Raw genomic sequence first — 22,268 nt, forward strand, 5'->3', positions numbered from 1 at the left:
TAGATAGTCGTATATAATAGTCAAACTTGCAGTCATGTTAGTTAGGTTTTCAAGATATATAGAGATATATTTCAGATAGATAGGTATTCTTCAAGCTTTTCAAAGACCCACAATGAATGGCATTTAAAAGATTTTAAGAACTTAGACTTTTGTCCACACTGAGACGTGTTTGCTTCTGGCAGCACCAATCTACTTCAAGATGATAATAGGCATCGAAGAGGCCCCTTATAGAGTTTGCTAGCCATTTAGGCAAGAAACCGCTCTTGTCTGGACTGCTTGATAGTATGCTGCATGAAATGGATAAACAAGACCCACAGAAAAATGACTGCTGAATTTACCTAAAGATGAGACAGTCCTTTATAGTCTCTGCTTCACGATAGAGTCTTCCAGACAGTCTGCAGTATACAGAAGAAATTTACTGACAAACTGCCAATATAGGTGGAAGAGTTTTTCAAATTTCTTGCTTCATGGAAAAGTCTGCCAGATACTATGGCCCTGTATGTAGAAAATGGATGCCCCAATGTTACAGAAGAACTTTGAATGATTGTCCAGGTAGCAAAATGTCTCTGTCAACTCTATAGTTTGAGAAGTTGCCTACAATACACTTCCTGTTTATTTAGGCAATATAATATTCTTCTGGGATCTTTGATGGAGTTGAATAATAGTTATAATTATAGTTTTCCTCAGGTATGATAAAACATAAAGTAGATATGAATATTGTAACTGTAATTCTTGCTTGATAACTTTTATTATATGTAATTTTACTTTATTAAAGTTAAAAACTTCTTTTTTATTTAGAAAGAAAAGGAGAGATGATGTGGGATTCCCCTCTGTGTGCTATGAATATATTTTATTAACACTGGTTATTAAGGAATCCAAAGACTTAGTAAAGCCTGGTGGGAAATCAGAACAGAGCTATAGAGATGAAGTAGAGAGAGTTAGAGAGAGGCTATGTTGTTACCAAAGGAGAAAGATGCTAGCTGTTAATGGAGGTGGGTCTTGTATCTATCTGTTGCTTTCATTGGTTAACTAATAAAGAAACTGCTTGGCTTTTGATAGGACAGAAAATTAGGTAGGTGGAGTAGACAGAACAGAATGCTCAGAGAAAGAAGCCGAGTCAGGCAGTCGCCATGATTCTCCCACTCCAGACAGATGCAGGTTAAAATCTTTCCTGGTAAGCCAGCTCGTGGTGCTACACAGAATATTAGAAATGGGTTAGATCAATATGTAAGAACTAGCCAATAAGAGGTTAAAACTAATGGGCCAAGCAGTCTTTCAAAGAATACAGTTTCTGTGTAATTATTTCGGGTAAAGCTAGCCGGGCAGCCGGAATGCAGCCCACCGCAGCTCTTAGTACAGAGTGGTGCTCCAACGTGCTAAACTGGATCCATGTAAAACCTGAGAGAGCTTAATTTTAAATACAAAAAAACCCCAGAGTTTAACACAGATTTTTGCTGTTTGTTAGTGGTATGGCGTAGAGAGATTTCCTGATTCAGCAACAGCAGCAGAAAAAAAGCTGCGTCATTTTAAAGCGCGGCTTCCTGGAACTGTGCCGCCAGTGCAAACTCTGGCTTTAAAGCATTTCAATGGCTTTTATGGGATTGGATGTTTGTGTTCCCACTTGGGATCGGAAGGAGAGTGGTCTGAGACCGTGCCGATGGCTCAGCACTCCCCGCCTGCACCTGGGCAGAGGGCAGAATCAGGCTTAGGCAGGCGGAAGAGCATGGAGGATTCCTGCTGCCATACAGAGACGTGTAGACGTGTTTTCAGATTGCACAGTGCTCTGCATGTCAGATTTGGCTGTAACTTGGATGAAAAAAGTTTCTGTGCCGCAAGCTCAGTCTCAGAGTTAAACTGCTGAGTGCAGCTCCAATGTGGACTTGCTGTGTGCCTGGAACTGTGCGCAGCTCAGGGGTACCAAATGGCTCTGAGGCAGGAGTGGCTCAGCTCCACCATGCTGAACTGTGCTGGTCTCAGGCAGGAACTACCGTAATTACCATAATAACAGTGCAGTTAAGGTTTAGACTGGGCAGGACACAAGCGGTACTGTATTTCCTGCACGTGGTACAATTTAAGTTTTTAAGAACTGCTTAACATTTTAAGAAATGCTCCTGGATATTAAAAAAATTACAGATTCACAATAGGACAGATTCAGACCACTAAATGGATCACAATGTTGGATGAGTGTATGTAGGCTTGAGAGAGAAAAAAAAGAGAGAGAGAGAGAATAAAGTTAATACCCTTAAAAAAAGGGGGGGGTAAGTTTTTAAAGAGACAGAGTACAGATAGTTATAGATTAAAAGAAATAAATAAAAATAAGCCATGTAAAAATGGAAAATGCACAGAGATTCTGGATTATGTACGTTGTGTTTTCTTTAAAATTTTTGACTGTGAAGGAGCTAAGTACAGAGAGACATTTCATTACATGGGTTGCCAAGCTAAACCAGAATGGAGATAAGGGTATTATGATTTCAAAATTTGGGTCTAAGGATATGATACTTTGGAGAGGGTCTTCTTTTGTTCTCACAGAGGATGAGACCCTGTGGATTGCTTCTATCCCAATATGGTATGATAGACCACACCCTCCTGAAAGGTTGCTGTGAACACCTTCAGAAAATTACTTCACTCGACTGCCAACTGAGATGAAACTAGCACCCAGGTTACCCCATAAAAGATCTGAATAACAGTGCCCCCATTCAGCAGGAAGCAGTTTGGAGAGAAAAAGCTTCGCCCATGTTCCCAAATATTGTTTATAAATGTTCTTTTACATTTAAAGGGGGAGATGATATAGATATGAGTAATTTGCATTGGTATGTATTTTAAGGTCAATTTTGTTATATGTATATGTATTTCTGATCTTGATTAAGGTATTGTGACTATGTAGTTCATTTAAAAATGTAATGTATAATTAGGAAATATAGGTTGTTAGTGGATAATCATCGATAATAGTCAAGCTTGTAGTTATGTTAGTTAGATTTTCTAGATATATAGAGATATATTTCAGTTGGATAGGCATTCTTCATATCTTTCAAGGACTACAGAATATGGCATTTTAAATGTTTTAATAACTTAGGACTTTTCATGACAATTAGACACGTCTGCTCCTGGCAGCACCAATCTACTTCAAGGGGAAGATGGGCATTGAAGAGGCTCTTTATGGAGTTTGATAGCCATTTGGGCAAGAAACTGCTCATGCCTGGACTGTTGCATAAACTGGACACAAATACCCCGCAGAGAGAGGACTGCTGAACTTGCCTAAAGGTGAGATGGGTCTTTCAGGGTTCCTGATTCATGAAAGAGTCTGTGAGACATTCTGCAAGACACAGCAGATAGTGACTGAACTGTCTTTGAAATTTCCTGCTTCATGGAAATGTCTGCTGGATACTATGGCCTGTAGGCTGAAGATGGATGCCCCAACAGAACAAAAGAACTTTGGGTGACTGTCCAGGTAGCCAGATGTCTCTGTCATTTCTAGAGTTTTGGATTTCTTGTTTGCTTAGGTAATATTATACCCTTCTGGAGTCTTTGATGGAGATGAAGAATGGATAGTTATAGTTTTCCATTATTATGATAAAGATAAAATAGATAGAAATATTGTAACTGTAATTCTTGCTTTATAACTGTTTTGCTATATGTAATTGTACTATGTCAAAATGAAAGCCTTCTTTTTTGTTTAAACAGAAAAAGGGGAAATGATGGAGGTGGGTCTTGTATCTATCTGTTGCTTTCATTGGTTAACTAATAAAGAAACTGCTTGGCCTTTGATAGGACAGAAAATTAGGTAGGTGGAGTAGACAGAACAGAATGCTCGGAGAAAAAAGCTGAGTCAGGCTGTCACCATGATTCTCCCACTCCAGACAGATGCAGGTTAAGATCTTTCCTGGTAAGCCAGCTTGTGGTGCTACACAGAATATTAGAAATGGGTTAGATTAATATGTAAGAGCTAGCCAATAAGAGGTTAAAACTAATGGGCCAAGCAGTCTTTCAAAGAATACAGTTTCCGTGCAATTATTTCGGGTAAAGCTAGCCGGGCGGCCGGAATGCAGCCCACGGCAGCTCTTACTACAAGCTGTCAGTCAAAATCTTACCGGTAGACCACAACCTCATGGCAATACACAGAATACTAGAAATGGGTTTATTTAAGATTTAAGAGTTAGTTAGAAATATGCTTCAAGAGGTCATTAAATTGTATAAATATTACAATGTTGTAACACATCTTATATGTAGAATTGCTTTCTTAGCTGGGACTGGATAGTGTGGAAAATACATGGAAAAACCAGTTCTTTAGTAACATTTTATAATGAGTCACTACTGAGTAAACCGTTAAATGCATTTGTATAAACAAGGATTTTGGTTTTTGTTTCTTTCATAAAAAGAAAAAATGGTCAATCTATAATATGTTAACATTATTAATTAATTAATGAATTTGTTTATTAAAAAGATTACTACTGAGAAAAAGAATGTAAGGATATATTTTTGTAACTTATCTAGTTTTCCAATATTTTAGATGCATGAAACAAAACATTTTAAATTACAAAGCTACTATAAAGCAAAGAACAAAGAATCATCATTTAGAGAGAGAATGTTTAAAATTCAAGGTTAGGACAGTGTGATTGGAATAAGGAAGGGCTCTCACTCTATCTTGTTCAATATAAAAAGACTCATTAGCCAAGATAATCATTTAAAATATTGTGCTTGAATATTTTAAACTGCTTATTAAATATTTAAAAATAAAAACTAATAAAAACCCATGATGAGTGAACTATCAAAAATTTAACTGAAGAAAGGATTAAGATTAATTTCTGAATTAAACCATTGGGAGGTTTTCCTGTGCCTGCCTTGTCTCATGCTGGCCAGGTTTTTGCTTTGATTTGGTTTGGCTTGATTTTTGATGTATTATATTGTCAGAGAGAAGCAGTAGCAATTTATATGCTTAGTAAGACACAAGACACATGATTGTGCCTTGAAAACAAGATAATATGAACACTTGAGAATCAACTAAAGATGGAAGGGAATGGTTCAGAAGCTAAAGCACTTGCTATACAAACATCAGATTTCAGATCCTCAGTACCCACAGAAACTCAAGGTAGAATTCCTATACTTTTTATATTATATATTTTAAATTTTATTCTCTTAGGATTTCTATTGCTGTGAGGGACTCCATGACCATGGTAACTCTTATAAATAAAAACATTTAATTGGTGCTGGCTTACAGTTCAGAGGTCTCCATTATCATCATGGTGGGAAACATGGCTGCATGCAGGCAGACATGGTGCTAGAGAAGGAGCTGAGAGTCCTGTATCTTGATCTGAAGGCAAGAAGAAGTGAACTGTGTTGCTGGGCATAGCTTGAGCAAAGGAGGCTTAAATCCCCCACCAGTGACACACTTCTTCCAACAGAGGCCACACCTACTCCAACAAAGTCATACCTCCTAATAGTGCCACTCCCTACAGAGGCCATTTTCTTTCAAACAATCCCAATATTATATATTAAAATTTATATTATATTATATCATGTTATATACCTATAATTCCTGCATCCAGGAGGCAAAGATGGGTTCCCAGGGCAATTTGCATCACTAGCCTAGCTATATTGGTGAATTCTTGGTTCAAATGAGAAACCTTATTTCAATGAATAAGGTGAAGATTGAATGAGAGAAAGACCTAACAGCAGTTTTGGTTTATATCATACACATACACACATGTAGACACATATACACTCCTAGACACATACACACACATAGGCACAGATACACACATAGACACAGACACACACATAGACACATACATAGATACACACACACATAGATACACACATAGATATAGATATAGACATAGACACACACATAGACACAGACACACAGCCATAGGCATACACATAGACACAAACACACACACACACACATATAGACACAGACATACATATAGACACACACAGACACATACACACACATAGACACAGACACACATAGACACAGACACATAGACACACACACATAGATACACACAAACATAGGTACACACATACATAGACGCAGACACACACATAGACACAGACACAGACACACACATAGACACAGACACACACATAGACAAAACATCACATAGACACATACATAGACACACACACATAGACACACACAAACATAGATACACACATACATAGACACAGACACACACATAGACACAGACACACACACAGACACACACATAGACACACACACACATAGACACACATATAGACACACATAAACACACACAAACACATAGACATATGCATACACAGACCCCCCCACTCCCTGACACACACTTGTGAATGAGTACCAACATATATATGAACATACAAATGCATATGCATGCGTACTAAAAACAGGCATGCAATAAAAGTATGTAGTTAAATGTCAGGGGTGAATATACACATAGTATTTCAAGCTCCATAGTTGACTGACTTATTATTAACACCAAACAGATTATATACTAAGACCCTCCTACACATGTGTACCCATGGTAAAGCTTTATTGAAATTAGTCACAGTAAAGAATTTAACAATTGTGCCGGGCGGTGGTGGCGCACGCCTTTAATCCCAGCACTCGGGAGGCAGAGGCAGGCGGATCTCTGTGAGTTCGAGACCAGCCTGGTCTACAAGAGCTAGTTCCAGGACAGGCTCCACAACCACAGAGAAACCCTGTCTCGAAAAACCAAAAAAAAAAAACCAAAAAAAAAAAAAAAAAAAGAATTTAACAATTGTAATAGAAAACAGAAAAATTATGATAATGAATTATAATAAATCTATAAGATGATGGTTTCTCCTAAAATATTATTTTGCACAGTCACCTCTTTGCTTAGTGGGGTTGTTTTGAGTTGAGTTTGGTATATTCTAATCGTCAGACCGCCACTCTTTTCCTTTAGATCCACCATTTAAAATAAGGCTAACCAGAACACACAATGGAAAGCCATGACAAGTGAGTACCACTCACTTGAGCCCAAAACTCCTCCATGCAGTTAGTCTGTCTCTCCAGTTTGTTTCAGACACCTCAGTGTTGGGATTATGGCAGGCTATCTTGACTTTACAACATTTACGTGAATTCTGGCAGTCCAAACTCTGACTTTCTTGCCTGTGCAACAGGCATCTTTCCCCACCGAGCCACACCCAACTTCTCAAATGAGTTCTTAGTTACAAGTTGTTCTTCAATAGCAGAACTGAAAACCAACAACAACAAAGAATGAAACGCCGGGAATGAGAAAGCTAAATTCAAGGCTCTGCTGATGTCAGTGTGATCCAAAACTTCTCAGAACGAGATTCTCTATTGTGACATTTAAAATAATGAATTTCCACAGGTGAGAACAAAGACTCTCTCCAAAGATGTCACCATGCCTTCTGTGTAGGGCTGTGCGACTTGTACACTGCCGCGTTGTCTTCTCCCTCACGGTTCCCTCTGACATTATTTGCACTCTGTCCTCCTCGTGGCAGTGTTCTGTGAATAATTTAAGCCCATCACATTTGATAGGTACAAGAATCCACAGGAAGGTTGAGAACGCTAATAAAATCAGCTGCGTTGTTAAAATGTACACAGAAAGCAGCATTTGTTTGAAAGCCCAAAGGGGTGAGAAAAGCGGCAGGTTCCGAGTGCTGATAGATGCAAGTCGCTCTGCGATCGGAGCTGTTGTGAAAGACCGAAAGTAAACGATACAAGGGGTAAATAATTTAAACAAAAGCAACCGGTCGAGGCTGAAAAGACGATGAAGTACCAGCGTGTTTGAATGTGAGCCTTTAGAACCATCAAGAGACAGGGGCTTAATCTAAAATGTTCATGAGGAACTAGTTTAAGAAAATGAAGAGTGTGCCTGCTGAATGACTAAATAGGGCTATAGACGATCTTCAGGTTGCCAGGAGGGGACGCTACAAGCTCCATTAGGAACCTCGGGTCAGCCCATCGTTCTCTTATTTCAAGAAAGAAATGTGTGCCAGGTGCACCTGAAGATGCAGTAAAGGTGTTCCTTCTTTGGAGGATTTGACTGACAGCTGCATTTCCATTTGGCCTAGAAACGAAGTTGGAGGAGCCATTGGAACTAGCTTTTCTTACATAATCGCTGAAACAAATACAGCTAAAGACCAAATAAAGGTATAGATGCAATGTAACATTTATCATCTTAATAAATACTTGTATATTATAATGTAGAGTGAGTTAAATGTCAACCACCAATGTAGCTGATGGCTTTTGACGTAATTGTGCACCCTTTTGTAATTAGAGGAATGAATCCTAATACATTTAGAGTTGTCCCCTTTGCTCATTTCCCCCAGTTGGTAACATCTTCCAGGACATTAGTGTAACAGAGGAGGATACTGGCTTTGGTACTGAGCACGGAGCGTCACAAGCCTCTTCATGCTACATCCACTTAGGCTACACTCAGAACCCCCTCCCCCTTGCTGCCGTAAGGGCTGGCAGATGCTGCCGTGTGCGTTCCTGTGTCTGTGTGTGTTCATCGTGTCAACTTAAGCACATGCAGAGAAAAGATTCCACCCTGCTGGCTGCACAAGAACTTGGGATTTCTTTGCCAAATGCTTTTGTTCTGAATGGAAATTCTTCTTCTTTAGGAAAAAGAAAGACAAAACAAGGGCAGTGAATAGAATCTCACTCGTTGCAATGGTGGGCATCAGTAAAGGTACAGGAAGGCTCCACACTCGGGGGTTTCTTTAGGAATTTTGGGAGTTCTTACAATAGAAGAGTCTTCTCTGAGGAAGAGATGCAGGCAAATTTGTTCACCTTGTTTGATTTTTGTTCTTTGTCATTGTTCCTGTATGAGGACATCCATTCTAGCACATTCTGGGGAAAAGTGGACAGTGGCACATTGGTCTTACAACAATCGTCTGCTTATTCTTAAAAGTACACAAGATACAGTTTTAGGTTTTATGTTTTCATTAAACATTAAAACATTTAGTAATTAATATTTTTCTTTTTTATCCATTAAAACCTAAAGTGCTTAAAACTTTAGATTTCACTTCATCGTAATGACAATAATAAGCCTATTGAACTATTCTCTATAGAGTATCTGAAGCTATAGGATCATGTGGCCATAGACTTGTCACAGAAAGGTGCTACTTCCTGATTTAATCCCATCAAAAATTCAAATCCACAAGAAATTTGAACCCAATTTCAATCCATAAACAGATCTTAGTTTCTTTAAACTAGCTTGTAGGTAAAAATACTTATTAGGAAATGAATAATTATTTGGATACCGTCAGTTCAAATGCAAATTGTTCTGAGGGAACAGTAATTATTGTTTTGACATTCATACCCTGTCATTGCAGAAGTTGCTGTCGGAATTCTTCCACCAACGCATATGCATGCTTCTGTATTTCACCTCTCTCTCTTTCGTACTCTGCCACCAACACCCTCTTTATAGTGTTAAATTATATTTTGTCTAACAGATTTATGCCTCCATTAGTCACATCTATCCCAAATAGCAAAGGGCAAGACCAAAGGTGATGAATGTTAACAATAGTGTAATTGACTTTTTTCCAAATTCGGTGCAGTGAGTTAAAATGCCAATAATATACTGGTTTATCAAATGCTATTTCACACAGAATGAAAATTACTTAATTATGGTATCCAATGTTTATGATTCCTGTACTGTTCTGTCGATCCTAGCCAGGTGTAAGGGCCATTTATTGGCAGCTGATTTGCTGAGTTAAGGTATGGCTGGTCTAAGTCAGCTCATGCTGGGCAAATGGGCTCTTCTCTAAGCATTTCAGCAAGAAATCAAATGCAAGCCTTCCAGCAAGCATGCTGGGTGTATTCTCATGATAGTAGCAGAGACTCAGAGGAGAACATAGAGGTGAGCAAGTCATATTCAATCAATTGTTGCCATCAAATGCGCTAACACATATTGCTCAAGCAAGTCACATGGACAGCCCACAAGGCAAGTGCAAAGGAATTAGAGAGTTTCTGGGCCTTGTTTCATGAAAATCCCAATCTTTCCTTCGCACAGTAAACACACCTTAATAGAAACTACCATGACAGTAGATACAGGCTATAAATTTTTTAGTTTTATTTACTTCACACATAAGGTTAAAAACTTATAAGTTTTGGGCCTGGAAAGGTGTCTCAGTGAGTTAAATCACTTGTTGCCAAGTCTGATGATGACTTGAGGTTGATCCCTGAGACCCACACGGTGGCAGGGAGAACTGACTCCTCATGTAAGCTGACCTCTGACCTCCAAATGCACCTGTCCCCTGACCTTCACATGCAGCTTGAGTGCACCTGCGTATATGTATGCACATAAGTGCAAAAAAGTAAATAAAATTAAGACTCTCGAAGGCTGACAAGTTGTCATTCATTTAATTTCCCCCTAAGTGGCATTTAATCAAATAATTGATAAAAGAATGATCTGTGATAACATGTCATGTTATATAGCTTGGTTCAGAATCATGACACAGCAAACATAACAACTTATTTGAATAATATTAGGGTCATCTGTAAAAGCAGAGAAGTAATTAATGCCTACTGACAGAGGAGAAATTAGTCTTCTCCAGGGCCTCTCCTTGATAGGTTAATCAATCCCAAGTGATCAGCTCTAAACACACCTATGAGCAACACCAGATGGACTTCGCGGGTCGTATTTATATATAATACATATGTGTAATGTATATCTAACAATAATGACTAAAGAAAAAGAGATCATGAATTTGAGAGGAAGTTGGAGGACATGAAGATAGTTGTGTGAAGAGATAGGAGTGACAGCATTATAAATACATTATTCATATGTATGAAATTGTCAAAAATCAAATAAATATAAAATAGAGGGGTATTACAGGATTACCAAGATTTGGTTAAAATTAAAGTATCTCCTTTATGTAAAATGTTGTACCAAGGATTTCTGACAAAAAAACACACAATAAAAAAACTGTGTCAAGGACTTTCAGTCACTATTACCTTGCAAAACCACTGGTCTTAAAAGTATCTGCATTCACTTGTTCATAAGGAATTTTAGCAGTGGAATTTTATAATTTATTTTAAATAACAAGTAACATCAAATGATACATACATTTATTAAAAACCAAAGACAATGGTTTAAACATTCCATCCTCAGATTTAATCTAGTAAAAAGTAAATCTAGCAACAGAAGTACGTTTGTCTGAACAGAAGGAAATAAAAGAGAAACTTTTAAAGAGTAAGTAATAGCTAAATGTCAGAAAAGAAAACCAACATTAAACTCCACAATATCCAGCTAGATTATTGACTTAGTTCTCAAAATTAAACTCAGCAATTGAACTCAGCAATTGAGTTGGAAGGAAATACATCCCTCTGAGTACTGTTTAATAACAATCATCTTTAAAATATTCATCAGCTTTTGTAACAGAACTGGGGCTTTGTTCTTCTTTCTTCTCTTCACTTGGAGACAAATGTGAAATAGATTTCATCCCCAAAGATTAAATAGAGGAAATTTGAGCAATTTTTCTATTACAATAACAGTTTTGGATTGAATTGAAAACCTACAATAAATTAAGTATTCATAGATATAAGAGAGAGGGATTGGGTGGAGATGCTATGTAGTGTGTATGAAGAAATTATGGAGAAAATTATATTTCACAACTGATTCCATAAAACCAAAGTAAAGAGCCTTAATCTAAGACCCGGAAAGGTCTTTCTTTCCTTTACAACTGACAGCTGTGATGTAAGTAGTATGAGTGGTTCTAGTTCATCTCAAAAATCATCCTATGTATGTACAATAAAAATAATTATGTGCAGTGATATGTTGCAATGTAATACATAATCAACCTTGACTGCATTTCTGCTTATGGGGATAAACTTAGAAATTTTAAAATATGTCACCTTTTTTGGCATGTATTTGACATCAATGGCATCTCTAAACATTCCTTTCATGCTGTATAGGCACTCTCTCCCTTACACAAAATTGCAACCAATAAAGAATGGAGAGCATGTCTGTCTAGCATGCAATCATCTATCCTTATTTATATATATGTGTGTGTGTAATTGATGAAAAACAGAATAATGATAAAAGAAAAATTAGATTATAGACATCACATCCAATTTGTCAAAATGGAGACCGGCTCAAATTAACGATAATGAGATTCTCTCACGCTTATGGTAGGTACATTAATAATACTCACACTGAAAAGAATCTCTTTAGACAGAAATTGAATATGAAGTTTTTGCCTCAGGGATGATTTTATCAATTTGGTTTAGTTAGTTCATTACCCAACACATTAAAATGAACCTGAGACATTTTGTTCATTTGAGTACATTTAACATCCTCCAATGCAGTAACAAAATGCCCTTGAATATTGTTCATACAGTGAGCCCTCTGTTTATTAAATACAGAGTTCTTCAGTAGTCTATCCTACCTGTTTCCAAGGACAGTTTTGTGTTTCAGAATATATTTCCAGGGTCCTGGCTGTAACAGTGTGTAGAGAATGTGGTCCTGGGACATAGATCTGTAATGTTAATTTGGTCTATCCTGATAGCCACCCAACCATGAGGACATAATATATGCTAGACAGAAGGAATGTTAAAATATCCCCAAACTGAGGACTGAATAGACTATTGACAGAAGGATCCACTTAAAGGATTCAATTTATTCTGTATAAATATCAACTACCTGGTGATGAATTATGGGCTGAAAGTTAAAGATGCCTGAGACATGGGACGTTAGCCATGAGAACCTTCAGGAAGTTAGCAGATCCAGTCCAAGAGAGTAGCCATGTGAGCTACAGCCAGCATGTCCACAGTGGAATGGTTTCTTACATTATTAAACCTTCAAGAATCAACAACCTATGCCTTGAATCAAGATGCATAGGCAGAGGATTTAATTTTTATAGCTGCTGAGTTTCAGTTTATTTAGATTCAACATCCCTGCTTTACTTTTCCTTCTTCACTTTTGGAAATGGTAGCTTTCGCTCTGTGCTCTTGAACTTTGCAAGGATGCAATTCATTGAACAGTTTTTGACAGGTAGTCACAGTTAAGAATTTCCCTTGCGTTCCAGAGGACGTTTTGCACTTGGTCTGTCAGGCTGAAAATGTGAAGACTGTAGATGCTATGAGATTGACTGATATATTCGTACTGTGGGAAATGATGTCTGTGGGGAATGGGAGTGGGATTTTATGATTTTGATCTTAAAATATCTTGAAGCCCGTGTCTCCAGTCTGTGACACTGTTGTGAGGTGGTAGAGATTTAGTAGACTATCTTTTTTTTTCATTTTATTTTATATTAATTAATTTATTTAATTATTAAAGATTTCTGCCTCTTCCCTGCCACCACCTCCCATTCCCTCCCCCTCCCCCAATCAAGTCTTCCTCCCTCCTCAGCCCAAAGAGCAAGCAGGTTTCTCTGCCCTGTGGGAGGTCCAAGGACCACCCACCTCTATCCAGGTCTATTAAGGTGAGCATCCAAACTACCTGGGCTCCCACAAAGCCATTACGTGCAATAGGAACAAGAACCCATTGCCATTGTTCTTCAGTTCTCAGTAGTCCTCATTGTCCATTATGTTCAGCGAGACCGGTTTTGTCCCATGCTTTTTCAGACCCCGGCCAGCTGGCCTTGGTGAGTTCCCGATAGAACATCCCCATTGCCTCAATGTGTGGGTGCACCCCTCGCGGTCCTGAGTTCCTTGCTCGTGCTCACTCTCCTTCTGCTCCTCCCTTGGATTGTGAGACTTCAGTCCAGTGCTCCAATGTTGGTCTCTGTCTCTGTCTTCTTTCATCGCCTGATGAAGGTTAATATTCAGGAGGATGCTTATATGTTTTTCTTTGGGTTCACCTTCTTATTTAGCTTCTCTAGAATCATGAATTATAGTTGTGGAGAAAGGGGCACTCTCATCCATTGCTGGTGGGAATGCAAACTTGTGCAACCACTTTGGAAAGCAGTGTGGCGGTTTCTCAGGAAAGTCGAGTTCAACCTACCTCTCGACCCAGCAATACCACTATTGGGAATATACCCAAGAGATGCCCAAACATACAACAAAAGTATATGCTCAACTATGTTCATAGCAGCATTGTTTGTAATAGCCAGAACCTGGAAACAACCTAGATGTCCTTCAATGGAAGAATGGATGAAGAAAGTATGGAATATATACATATTAGAGTACTACTCAGCAGTAAAAAACAATGACTTCTTGAATTTTGCATACAAATGGATGGAAATAGAAAACACTATCCTGAGTGAGGTAAGCCAGACCCAAAAAGAGGAACATGGGATGTACTCACTCATATTTGGTTTCTAGCCATAAATAAAGGACATTGAGACTATAATTCATGATTCTAGTAGACTATCTTTAATGAACAAAATGTCATTAGAAGAGTGTTCTTGAAGGAAGTACTGGGTCCTAGTCCTTTCTTTCTCCTTCCTGGCTTCTCCATCATCGTGAGGTAAGCAAATCCCCATACCTTGTGTCCTTCACCATTAACAATGACTTGTTATAGGTCCAAGGAGAGAGTACCATTGACTAAAACCTCTGAAACCCTGAGCTAACAAGAACCTTTTCTTCCTTATAATTTTGTTTTCTTGGGTATTTTGTCACAGTGGCAGAAAGGTAACTAACACACATGACAAGAAAACTGATCTTGTATACATGATCTTGTATACTTGTATACAGTGACCTAGCAGGCAGATAATGGTACCCTAAAGCTTGGATTAAAATACCAAGAAAGAAATCTACAGACAGTCTAGCACCTGTAGATCCTATGTGCTCTTCCACAATGAAGACAAGCTATCCCCCTATGACGATAATGCAGACTTCTGCCTTGTGTTTACCTACTTCACATGCAAGCTTCAGTCTCTATCCAGGTAACATGGCAACTGCCCTGCTGGAAATGTTAGGTTTGCCAAAGGAGAAAAGGACTCTATTCTGGCAGAGTTGCAAACCCTAACCACATGCACGAGCATGAGCAGAAGAATCAACACTGGATGCCTGCCAAGAGCTCAGGATGGGGGTGAGTGAATGTAAAATCTGGGTAACGGTGTTTGTCTAACAAAGCCCTCTTTCATAACACAGGATATACTTATCCAGCAAGGAATCTGGCATGAGTGATCTCTTGTGATATCTCCTGGAAGCTTGGAAATTGGAATGACCCATTTTAAATAAAGAAGAAATGACAGAGCTATGTGGAAGATGTTAGGAAGGGACAAAAGACAGAATGGGGAAAGGCTCTACGAAGTTGAACAAGCTACCTCCTAGCATGATTTACGTGAGATGCTATGAACATTCTTTATCAAAAGCAGAAAAAAATGAATGTCCTGGCATTGTAGAGAGATGTATTTTTAAAGAATAAGATAACTCAATAAAAGAAGAGTAGTTTATATAAAATTTTATAGATTGAAATAGACCAGACACATATATGTAAAGACAGCTTCAAAGAATTATTTTTGGGATGCTTAACCATCATCTTTAAAAGACAGACAGCTATTCTCAGAACACCAAACACATTTATCAACGTTTGATAAAAATGATGGAAGAGTAATATTAGATGTTCCAAATTCAGGAAAAACACGTATCTTGTGGGTAAAGAGAGTGGGTCTATGTGTTTACTTTGAAGGTCTTTTATTTAACAGACCAATGTGTAGCTTCAGAATGTTACATTATACAAAAGTTGTGTGGATGCAAATTTATGTGTACATATGGTGTCTGTGTGTATGTGTGTTCATATAACAGTGATTCTAGAAATAGGATTCTTCTCCATAGGGGAAACTGCATCTGCTCATTTCCCATGCAGGGAAGCGTGGCCAGAAGACAGAGTCCTGGCTAGCAGAAATGTAAATAAATAAAGGAAAGTATCATGTTCCACTTTGAGGATCTGGGCTCTTAGATCTTCTGTGTGTGATCCTGAATACATTTCCTCTCTGAGCACATGGGGTGGCAGGTGTACGCTTGAAACAGTAAAGTCATGGTCAGTCTGAGTAACAGGATTACTGTGACTGATGGAGAACCCAAGGGCCAGTGTCTCTGTGTGAGTGTGTGTGTGTCCACATTTGATTATGTGTGTGAGTACAGACACACACATGCCACTGCAGAAATGTGAAGGTCAGAGGACAACCTCCAGGTGTTCTTCCTCATTGCTCCTCCTTGTCTGAGACAGAGTCTCTTCGCTCTTGTGTAAGCTCCCTGAGCTCTGCCCCTCCCCCATCTCTCTGTAGTGGTATGCTGGGATTACAGATAAGAGTGTGGAGCTGTGTCTAGCTTTTATGCATTTTCTAGGGATCCTAATTCTAGGCACCTGACTTGTGCTACAAATACTTCAACTTCTGAGCCAGTTCCCCAGCCCTCGTCCTGTATTTCTCAAAGCTACACATTCAGAATTACTTATTATTAGCGACTGGATTCCTATTTAATGCAGAATCAAGTTATTTTCAGGTTGACCAAAGTTGAAATGAATTAATACATGAAAACAGAAAACAGCTTGGTAGTAGATGATAGCTAGCCCCTAATTATTATTAAAGTCAAAGCCATATATAAAAATATGACAATCCATACAACTCCTTTATGTTTTCTAAATAAACTTCAAAGTAAAGTTAAAAAGAAGATGTTCTGAAAAAGAAAGGTCTACTTGAAAGAAATACACATGGAAGTTTTGAAATGCCAAGGAGAGCCTTTGAACAGAAGAATCTCATTAAATACTAGTAGAATGAAAATATCTGTACATATTAATATGTTATTAATATCACTGTAAAATATTTTAGTTAAGTGTTTTCCTTGAAAATTGAATTTTTGTCATACAAATGCCTTATGTTATTTGTAAGTTCAATATAGTTTACAGTAACTCTGAAAAATAATTTCAGAGCTTCATGAGGCTAAATAATCAGTGGCTTTTACATGTTTAATACAGTGACATATCTGCATAATTCCCCACTATTCAGAAAACACAATTTTATATTTTTATTGTATTTATTGAGTTATATATTTTTCTCTATTCTCCTCACTTCCTCTCCCCTCTCCTTCTACCCTCTCCCACGGTCCACATGCTCTCAATTTACCCAGGAGATCTTTTCTTTTTCTACTTCCCTTGTAGATTATATTCATATATGTCTCTCTTAGGGTCCTCACTGTTGTCTAGGGTCTCTGGGATTGTGAATTGTAGGCTTGTTTTTCTTTGATTTATGTTTAAAAACCATCTATGAGTGAGTACATATGATATTTGTCTTTCTGGGTATGGGATACCTCACTCAAAATAATGATTTCTAGCTCCATCCATTTGCCTGCCAAATTCAAGATGTCATTATTTTTTCTGCTGTGTAGTACTCCATTGTGTAAATATACCACATTTTCCTTATTAATTCTATGTCGAGGGGCTTTTAGGATGTTTCCAGGTCCTGGCTATGACAAGCAATGCTGCTATGAACATAGTTGAGTACATATCTTTGTGGTACGATTGAGCATCCTTTGGGTATATACCCAAAAGTGGTATTGCTAGGTCTTGAGGTATGTTGTTTCCTAATTTTCTGAGAAATTGCCATACTGAAATCCAAAGGGGCTGTACCAATTTGCATTCCCATCAGCAATGCAGGAGTGTTCCCTTTACCCACATCCTCTCCAGCATAAGTTTTCATCAGTGTTTTTGATCTCGGCCATTCTTACAGGTGTAAGATGGAATCTCAGAGTTGTTTTGATTTGTATTTCTCTGATGGCTAATAATGTTGAGCATTTCCTTAAGTATCTTTCAGACATTTTATATTCCTCGGTTGACAGTTCTCTGTTTAGAACTGTACTCCATTTTTGTTATTGGATTATTTGTTCTTTTGATAACCAATTTCTTAAGTTCTTTGTTTATTTTGGAGATCAGCCCTCTGTGTGATATGGGGTTAGTGAAGATTTTTTCACATTCTACAGGCTGCCAAGAAAATGCAATTTTTAAAGTATTAAGGACTTGCAGATAAATCATAAATGCAAATAAGACAAGCTCTGAAAATTTGTATTTGCAAATCTCAGAATATTTCTTACAAATATTTCTAAGGAACATACATTCAAATTAATTTTTAACTATATGTTTGAAATTTGAATCACTCCATAATGCCTTATAGACTCTAAAAGGCCAAATTCTCTAACAGTTCATGGACAGTTAATATTTTGGCTACATTTTTTAAAAGCCTGTATTAACCACAACTCTCCAGCAGGTTTTATTTAGTTTGTTGTAACTGGTACTATGGTGAATGGACTTAAATTTACCTCATTCTTTAATCAAGAAGTGAGGTTTTACAAACTCTTTTTAAATGTGTAATTCCTGCTAACCTGTTATCAGAAGCTCCTCTTAAACTGTGTCTGGCTAGTTTCCACTAACTAAAGGAATTTTCCATTCTTGTTGTCTTTGCTATGACTTTATTTCTAGATAGCACTTCCATTTGACTCTTTCTTACAGTTTCTCACTAAGAAATTCCCACATTTATGGGTACCATGTATTATTTTTTATAAGATACTCTATAAAAAAATTGAACTGTAACATTGCCATCTATTCTGTTCCACTTTTGGAGCATTCCCTTTGTTTTGTAGTTTTATTTCTGAAAGCAAAAACTAACAAACAAGCACATACAAGTCTCCTTTAAGTCATCCAAAAGGAATAAAGGCCATCATAGCAGGGAAGACATGACAGCTATCAGGGAAAGCAGGGGTCTGATGCAGGAATTGGCTCATCACATTTCCATCCACAGACAGGGAACAGGAAAGAGAAAGGGAAAGAGAGACAACTATAAAACTTCAAAGTCCACTCCCCACCCCAGCTGATGACTTCCTCCAGTAAAGCTCTACCTCCTTAAGGTTGTATAACTGTCCCAGAAGTCAGCATTACCAACTAAGGGATTAATGATCAAAATACATGAGCCTATGGGTGTTGTTGGACATTTCCATCCCATCTAGTGCTGTAATAATCACACAGAAACCATATTATTTGAAATATTGTTTGGCCAATAGCTTAAGTGTATTTCTGGCTAACTGGTATCCTAAACTAACCCATCTCCATTAATCTGTGTATCACCACGAGGCCGTGGCTTAATAGGTAAAGTTCCATCTGGGGTCTGTCTCTGGCAGAGGCTACATGGTTTCTTCTGACTCTGCCTTTTTTCCCCTAGCATTCAGTTTAGTTTTCCCTGCCTAGCTAACTTCTGCCAAGGCAGTTTTTTTTATTCATTAACCAATAAAAGCAACATATAGAAGGACTTCCCACACCATCCCCTATTCTGTTTAAATAAAAAGGAAGGTTTTAACTTTAACATAGTAAAATTACATATAACAAAAAAGATGTCAAGCAAGAATTACATTTACAATATTCATGTTTACTTTATCTTTTATCATAACTAATGAAAACTATAATTATAACTATCTATTATTCAGTTACTTCGAAGACTCCAGAAGGATATAATATTACCTAAGTAAACAGGAAGTGCATTGTAGGCAACTTCCAAAACTATAGAAATGACAGAGACATCTCACTACCTGGAGAGTCACCCAAAGTTCTTCTGTACTGTTGGGGCATCCATTTTTAACTTGTAGGCCCATAATATCTGTCAGACTTTTCCATGAAGCAGGAAATTTCAAAGACAGTGCTGCCTCTATTGGTAGTTTGTCAGTTACTTTCTTTTGTATCCTGCAGAATGTCTGGCAGACTTTCATGAATCAGGAACCCCAAAGGACCATCTCATCTTTGGGCAAGTTCAGGAGTCATTCTTCTGTGGGTTCTACATGTCCATTTTACACAGCATAACATCAAAAAGTCCAGGCAAGAGTAGTTTCTTGTCCAAATGGCTAGCAAACTCCATAAGGAGTCTCTTCAGTGCCCATCTTCCTCTTGAGGTAAATTGTTGCTGCCAGGAGCAGATGTGTTTCACTGCCACGAAAAGTCCTAAGTTCTTAAAACATTTTAAATGCCATATTTTGTAGTCTTTGTAAGGTTTGAAGAATGCCTATCCATTTGAATTATATCTCTGTACATCTATAAAATGTAACTAACATGACTACAAGCTTGTCTATCATATACATTACATTTTAAATGAGCTGCACAAACACAATATCTTAATCGAGCAGAAATATACATATAACAAAATTGACCTTAAATTTGTATCAATAGACCAAGATCCACACCAATGCAAATCTCGATAGCACATCTATATCATATGGGGAACATTTAACATTGTTTGAATGTTAGACATGACATATAGTAACCACTGTGTATGTCTGGTTTTTTGTTGTTGTTGTTGTTTGTTTGTTTTTTGTTTTTGTTTTTTGTTTTTTTGGTTTTTCGAGACAGGGTTTTCTGTAGCTTAGGAGCCTGTTCTGGAGCTAGCTCTTGTAGACCAGGCTGGTCTCTACTGTGTATGTCTGAAGACAGTGATGTCTACTTGAGTTATGCATGACATTGCCGCAAAAGAAGTGGGGTAGGATTGACTTGGTTATATAAGGAGTAGAGTTTGCCTACAGTTTTATTACTCTTGTGTTCATCTTTGGGGAATTTTAGGCATAGATCTAAGTTACAACAAAATGCTTGAAATGGTAATATAGGACACCAGGACGATCATCACTGCCTGTTCTTCTCCGTATTTGAGCACACAGGATGCCTGTGACTCAGAGTTGTTTTCTTTTGCTTCCTTAGGCCTAGCTATAAATCATGCTGCTTGCCTCTGAGTGTGTGGTCTGTGAGCAAGAGAAGCCCTTCGTTGTGCATCTTACAGCAGGCACTGTGTCTCCTTTCTCCATATTCCTGCATCCTGTGGCATCTAAGCTATACCTTTGACTTATAATTGATCTTGGGAAGAATTGTCTTGCTTTTCCTACAGGGTTAGCAGGCATTTGCTTGGTATTGGTTCAGAATAGGCCCTCTCTTGGGGGTTTTTGTTTTTACTTTCTTCTCTGTAACAGCAGACAGGACTATGGGTCTCTGTGGAGCTAGAAGTATTTGCTTCATTCAAATCAGAAAGCAGATCTGGAGATGGGAAAGGCTTTGTATCTCCTTCGTAGGTGCTTCTAAGCACTTCATGCATGCCTGAACTCCAGTGAGCATTTTCTTCTCTTCTGCCCTTTCCTCAAACTTTCTGAAGATTCCAGGAATAAGTGAGATGCTGGAAGCATGAAGTCTTTTGTATTTGGAGACTGCTTTTAGGACTGTGCTAAGATATATGTTTAGGATTGGAAACTGACATGTTTATCCACAATTCATCTTTCAGGTTCAGTAAACTGTGGTTTTTTTTTTTTTTTTTTTTTTTTTTCCTACCTACTTTTCCATATCCTTCTATGGCACTCTGTCAGTGATGAAACTGCCTGTTTCTCATTTCTCTTTGGATTGAATTTATACTTTGGGGAATTTAATTCTACTGGTTGCTTAGCTACCTCAGCTCTCTAACGGCCTCAAAAATATTACTTTTAGAGTATTTAGTTTTCTTCATTGTTTGAGTAGGCGAAACACTTCCCAGTACCCCGCCCCCATTTTAAACAGACGTTTATCATCTTTTGTGTCTAGAGACTACAGTGACACTCCACTTTCTTCTCCTCTTGACAGGGCTTTTTAGGAATTTATCAATTTTATTATTGTCTTCAAAAAGAGTAATTTTGGTTTCATTCATTTCTTCTAAGGCATGGTTTATATTCCACTGATATTTGTGTCCCTGTACATTTCCCTCTCATTCTTTTTTGTTTCAGTGTCTCTTAGTTTTTAAGATTTTAAAATGGTACACAACATGTTGACTTCAATTTCTTCTTCTCTTTTCTTAAAGCTGGTTGGAGTTAAGAGCAAGGTAAACCTGTTGTATGCAGATGGGACTGCAGGTCCAGGGAAAGTGAAATGTCTTGCTGTCTAAATGGGACTAGATGTCCCTCATAAGAACACTGAGGCTTTTCAAAATTTCCATACAGTCAGTAAACTTGGAATCTGAAAATTCTGGTTAATCAAGATTTCAGCTAACAGCCAGTCCTACTTTTTTACTTTCTGGTTCTTCCTTCCATTGGAACTTTTTTGTGTGGCCTCTATTATCCTGCCCCTTTCAGCATGACATCATTGGTGTCAGGGTTTTTTGAGCCTACACACTTTCAACAACCCATAGACCAATCAGAATGCTCCATAGGTTCAAATTAACCAACTAGATCCAGTGCAACTTGATCCTCAGTTTACTTGTAGGAGGAACGATATTGGTCCTTACACAGAGTATAGAATTCCTGCTCTTTAACTTGCTTGCCAACTCATTTTTTTGAAACTTTTCCTTCTATGAAAAACTACTACTCTGTTTCTCAACAAAACTTGTGCTGTAGGGTAATCCTTCTGTACACTGTGTGAACA

This window comes from Chionomys nivalis, chromosome 2, assembly GCF_950005125.1.
Source record: "Chionomys nivalis chromosome 2, mChiNiv1.1, whole genome shotgun sequence".
NCBI classification, from domain to species: domain Eukaryota; kingdom Metazoa; phylum Chordata; class Mammalia; order Rodentia; family Cricetidae; genus Chionomys; species Chionomys nivalis.